Raw genomic sequence first — 6,187 nt, forward strand, 5'->3', positions numbered from 1 at the left:
GCCCAGGTCAGGAGCTCATGGCCAGAGTTTGGGAGAGGAATCCAAGTGGGCAGATGTACCCCTCCTGAAATAAAGAGAATGAAGACAGGTAAGGGGTTCTGAGGTTTTGTTATCAGAAAGAAAAGGGGAATAGATGCTGGTAATGTGAACGTTTACCATCACCTATGACTGGTACCTAGTACAAGTCCATCAAATGAGCATTGCTATTATTATTGTTTTTGTCATTAACATTACTGTTAGTCAGAGATGCTTGCCTGCAGCTGCCTTTGTAACTCCAGGTCCTGATGCCATCATGCTTGAAACAGAAATATTTGACATACTGTGCAGCCTAATGAGGGGATTTTATATGAATTTAGGATTTGTAAGCCCAAGGGTGAATCCTGGATCTGCCATGTGCAAGCTTGAACAAGTTATTAAACCCTGTTTATGTTTTCCCATCTAGAAAATAGGGCCAATGATAGTAATCTCACAGGGTGTTCTAAGTCTTAGAAATAATACATGATAAATTCCTAGCATAGTGTCTAACCATGAGGTAAGGTAGTGCTTTTAGAACATTTAACCTAACTCCTGATATATAACTAGGGCTTGATAATTAACAATCGTTGTGGTTGGCATTCCATAACTAGTGATTATCACTATTCTTATTGTATCTTTAGAAAATGACTTCGTTGGGCTCAGAGTTAAGAGTTAAGATCACGGGGCTACTATGTTGCTGCCAATAGTCTGGGTAAGAATGGTCTCGCTGACGATCAGACATGAGTGTGAGTACGACTAGGTCTCCACATGGTGGCTTCTCACACGGTCCCTCCCCTGATCTGTGCTCGGCAGGGCTTGTGAGAAGACTTGTGTCTTGGTCTCCGAGCCTTAATCTGAACCAATTTATTTATTATAGTGCTCATCGCACTAAGTTATAAGGGCTCATTTTCTCTCCCACTAGACTGAAATCTTCCTAAGACAGTATGGTTCTATCCCCCAGGCAGTGTTTCCCAGCACCCGGCAGAAAGTCCGGCAAATGGTAGGCTTCCCAATGACATCTGCTGAATGAATGAGTGCATGGCTCAATCAATGGGTTACTAGGTGAGGCTTGGGTGCTGCCAGCAGGGTTTTCTGCTGCTGGGGTGCCACACAAGATTTCCATCTCCTGGGGCCCACAGTTACCCACATCACACTTGATTTTGCAGCACCCTTTGAGTACCAAGTGTCCTGTGGTCGTACCCCTTGGCCCTTTTACGGGTCTGTCCCAGGGAGTTGAGCTGGGACAGAGCTCATTTTCTTCTTTCCTGAATGGAGAAGACTCGTTCTCCACAGCAAGTTACAGCAGTATATGCATGTCTGTTGTGTGTCAGCTTTAGTTGTTTTAGAAACCACTTTGACAAAAGACTTTCCCATTGTAATGTTTAATACCACAGGAATTTGACACTACGCCAAAATATTAAACATAATCAGAGTAGCTCTTACGTGTTTAGTATTGGACAAAGACCTTTTTTCCTCAAAGATATTTTGACTACAATGCCCTTCTGCACAAAAATAATTGACCTCAACATTATGTGTGATGTACTCAAAATCATTTAAATTATTAATTCCTTATGACGACGTCCTTTTAGGGTAGGCTTTGGATCAATGATCCTGAATGTAACTTATGAATAATGCACAGGTAAATTAAGGAAGTTTGCAACAAGCTGAAAAATGAGGTTGAAGCATGTTTTAGAAAAAGGATGATTGCTACACTGGAGTCTATACATTGGAAGTGTGTTCTTTTAAGTGGCACTAATTATATCTGTATATGCCATGTACAGTTGGCTTCAATCGTGAATATCCAAATTCATGTAAGTTTAGTTTTGAAGGTTTGATAAAATCATCACAGATCAGTTCGATATTTTTATGTACTTATGTGGCCTGATTTTGAATTTGTTTACATGTGAATTTTACTGTTATTCCATTTTATATACATGTAGTAAGCTTCTCCTCAATTCTTCGCAGAAAATGCTCATTCCCATAAATGCAACTAAGACAAGGAATCGTAGACTAAGAAAAATAGGCAAGGTCCGGTAAAATGTGTTTGTGTCAAGTCAGTAATACCTGTAAAATAATACTTTTTAATCAGTTATGTTTTGTCTTCTTGACGATGCCCCGTCAATGACTTCTACTGTCGCGCACGTAGTTTAGAGGTGGTGTAAGAAGGCTTGCTCTCTGAGCCACAAAGAATGTACTCTCTCGAGACACCCAGTGAGGGCCTGCTGGGGTTCACGTGGATTTATCGAAAGACAGGCAACATCCTTAACAGGACAGGCAGAGCTGGGACTCTTGCCAGTGGCCACAGAAGGAGACCAAGCTGCACTTCGTGACCAAAGTCACCGCTCCCATGTCAGTAACTGTCCGTCTCCCCGCCTCCTGCTCTTCCTGATCAGACGGTCTCAGCCCGGCCTGGGGTATTACCTTCTGATCCCCACAACTTCCCAGTGCAGGCACTGCGCCCCAGATTTCCCAGGGAGCTAGCTGATTGCAAACACCTGAGGGCTCTTGCCTGCTTTACCCTGTATGTGTCTCTTTGAAATATAAAGTTTCAGAGGGGAAAATAAGAGAATTACCAGCAATGAAACCAGTACTGGAGAACTGAACCTGTGCAGTTTTCTTTGACAGTTAAACTTAAGGCATATGTGTGCTAACGTGTCCTCCGAAGATATGTACGTGTGTGTGTGCATGTGTGTCCCAAACATTACATAAACACAAAAGAGATTACTATTAGAGGTGTACCTTATAATAATAATAATCCTTGATCTTTGATAAAAGGACCCTTTGAAAATCTGGTGAATGATTGGACCTTGTGTGTAGAAAGACTTTTATTTACACACAATTTGACAGAGGATTCCCAGAATCCTTGATGCTGAGAAATGACATAATAATTATATGCATATGATCATATATCCAGTGTCCCCAGAGGAAGAAACAATCCCCAGACTAAACACCAGTGTAAAGGTCAAAAATGTCCTCTCCGTGTATTTTCCTGTCAGTAGTCTGTGTTGCGATTGTATGAAGCGGATTGTTTGTGGTCTCGTAAGAAATAGGAGAGGGAACTGGATATCTGTTGATTGTGGGGAGAGCTTGGATTATACAAAATTTTGAAAAAGCTTGATTGTGAGCTGATTCTGAGGCATTTCAATCCCCAAATGCTTGTCAGCAGGCATCATGATGTCAGAACATTCTGATTAGATTCTTCTATCCAAAGAGCTTCTGACTTGATTCCTTCTCCCTCGATCTGAAAGCCTTGCTGAGCAGTAGCTAAGGGAACTCCTATACCAGGAGAATCCATTGGTCCACAGCTTACCCGGTGGATCAGAAGACTCTGGGCAGAGACACATACGAGGGACTTTTTTCACCCGATTTCCTAATCCTATTGGAGATGATACTATAAGAAACTGACATTAAAGTGCGCATCTGAGATTTATTTAAGATTTTTGAGAATTTTGTTTCTTCCCGTATGCGAAAAGAAGATGCAAGGTTTTCTCTCTTATGTATGTTGGTCCAGCCATGGTGCACTGGTGGGAGAACTGCATTACAGACCTTCTGATAGCCTGTGGGCAGCAAAGCAAACACAATGATTTTCCAGTACAGAAGGCAGTGATTGCACCTCGGGGGAAATGACAGATCAGAAGATCAGCTTCCTCCCGGCTCTCCATTTTTTAATCATTGCCCGACTCCAAAGCAGCTCTGAAACAGAAGTGGTGAGAAGGGGGGCTTTCTGACGTAGGTCCTAGCCCCCAGATAATAGCTGTTATCTATTTTCTTTGCAGGAAATCAAGGTTGCCCTTTAATTTCCCCTCTGGGTAACACACTGATATATTTTTATCCTATAGCTTATCAGAGAGTACTGATCAGTTGATGACATTAAGAAGACTTCAGAAGCATAAAACTCAATATGTATTTAGAAGGAGTTACCTGGTGGATGAAGAAAGTTTCCTAAGTTGTGAGTTGCTTTCTTGTGGCAAAGTGAAGTAGAGATTGTTAACACTCCCAAATATATATGAATGCAATTGGATTGTGACTCTCTATCTTACAGGAGTTGCCTATAGAAAAAACTCAATGTCATTCAAATTCTTCTACTTTCACCCTAGGAAGATATTTATCTTATACCTATTCAATTTTCATGAAAAATGTAAATGCATTTTTGCAAAGCGTGAGGGAAAATGAAGATAGACGTTTGCATTTTGAAAGAGGGCACCATGATAAGAAAGTGCCCAATTATTTCATGTCTTGGTCCTGTATTATGAAAAATACATGCTCTGCCCAATAACTTCTTTACCTTGAAATGTCATGAAACTCAACTGCCTGGCATTGCTGCAGAATTTACCATTACAAAGAGCTAATCTCACGAGGATCTCCCAATTTTGATTCAATTTTCCTTTCTCTTTTCATCTTAAATCCTCCCTCTATGAAACTGAGTTATTTTTAATTTTCCTCTCAAGGCCTATATCTTTCACCTTTCAGTGTTTCAGGCCCGTAATTTCATTTGATCAAGCAATTCCCAACTTCTAAATGTTCCAAGTCACCTGTCATAAATTGACGGCTCAGAATTTGAGATGCACTTGCAGAGAGAAATAGCACAATCAAATGGTGCTTATTTTCCTAAACCCACATAGATTACTTTGTTCATGTGTGAGAGTGTGTAATGCTATGTTAAGGTGCCCAAGAAGCTAAATTTGCAGTTGTTTCTGGAGAAAGAGTCCCTCTAGTTCCAGCCGCAGAATCATATCTTGTCCAGTAGCCTCCCTGGGAGCAGAAGCTGAACCCCTGGCTCTCTCTACCTCTAGGACATCAGTAGCGGCTCTCAAGGGAAGAGGCTGGGCCGTCTGCACGGTGGACACGGATCTCCAGGGAATTAGAGTCAAGACATTGGCGAAGGTGAGCTGGGAGGCATATCAGGACGGGACTGAGATCCTTACTGGAGCACCCCAGTTTGCCATCCCTCCTTCCTTCTGTCATTCCAGCCTACTTTTGTCCTGTGAGGGTCTCTGGAAGGATGGCGGGAGTCCTCTGGCCAGAACTGGTTCTGCTCTTGTCTTGTGACCACTAGCCTTTATCAGCAGCGCTGTCGCCCTGGGGAGAGAGCTATTCATAACTAGAATGCATGAACATGTTTTAAAATCAAAAGTTGCGTCAGCTCCTTAGGTTTGCCCTCCAGTCTCATGCCTGGGCGTACCTTAGCTGCTTGAAGATTATCAACAGCTATTTGCTTGAACAAGCATTTTGACTTGGAAAGGCATACAGAGAACAAAAACTCTAGACATCAAAATGCCATGTTGCAAAATGAGTCAAGTATGGGGAAGGGGAATCTAATTTTGAATTAGATTACTGAATATACCAAAAAATATAGCTCTAATTACCTACTCTTTTCCTAGGGAGCAAAAGTTTTTTTCTTTTTTTTGGGCGGGGGTTAAAATTATGGACTGCTTCATGAATTTATGAGTCATCCTTGCGCAGGGGCCATGATAATCTTCTTTGTATCGTTCCAATTTTAGTATATGTGCTGCTGAAGTGAACACCAAACAATTTTTTTAAACAACTTTATTTGGGAATAATTTTGGATTTGCAGAAAGGTTGCAAAGATTGTACAGACTTTCTGTGTCCCCCTCACCTGGTTTTTCTCCCTCTGTCAACATCTAGCGCTGCCATGGTACTTTCACAAAACTAAGAACCTGATATTGGAACTTCGGTATTAAGTAAACTGCAGGATTTCACCCGATTTTCCAGGATCCCACTTGGGGGACAACACCACATTTTGTTCACACATCTGCTTAGTTTTTGCTGGGCTGTGACATTTTCTCAGTCTTTCATGACCTCGACCGCCGTGAGGGGGATGAGTGTGGATCCGATCTGGTTCATCTTATGTTTTCTTCATGGTGAGAATGGGATTATGGGTTTTGGAACAAATACCGAAGAGGTGAAGTCCCATTCTTGTCACTTTTACCAGGAGGTACATGACATCCAGGTGGCATCTCTGGTGATGGGACCCTTCCTCACTTGGCTGGGTGGTTGCAGTTCTCTTACTGCAGAGTTACTCTTTTGCCCTTCACGACTCTATTATTTGGAAACAGGGCATGATGTCTAGTGGTCTCGCAGGAGTAGGGAGGGAGAGGGTGAAGCCCCACCTCCTGGAGGGGGGAGTGGTATTTGGAATTTTTCTATAAGG

General features: G+C 42.1%; 1 non-coding gene across 1 annotated transcript; it reads right to left on the reverse strand.

The window, feature by feature from the left end:
* Positions 1 to 5,433: 5,433 nt before the first annotated feature.
* Positions 5,434 to 5,540, reverse strand: LOC137210781 (U6 spliceosomal RNA). The gene has a single exon (XR_010936717.1). It is a non-coding gene; the product is annotated as a U6 spliceosomal RNA (small nuclear RNA).
* Between the last annotated feature and the right edge of the window lie 647 nt (positions 5,541 to 6,187).

The sequence above is a fragment of the Pseudorca crassidens genome, chromosome 17, assembly GCF_039906515.1.
Source record: "Pseudorca crassidens isolate mPseCra1 chromosome 17, mPseCra1.hap1, whole genome shotgun sequence".
NCBI classification, from domain to species: Eukaryota; Metazoa; Chordata; class Mammalia; order Artiodactyla; family Delphinidae; genus Pseudorca; species Pseudorca crassidens.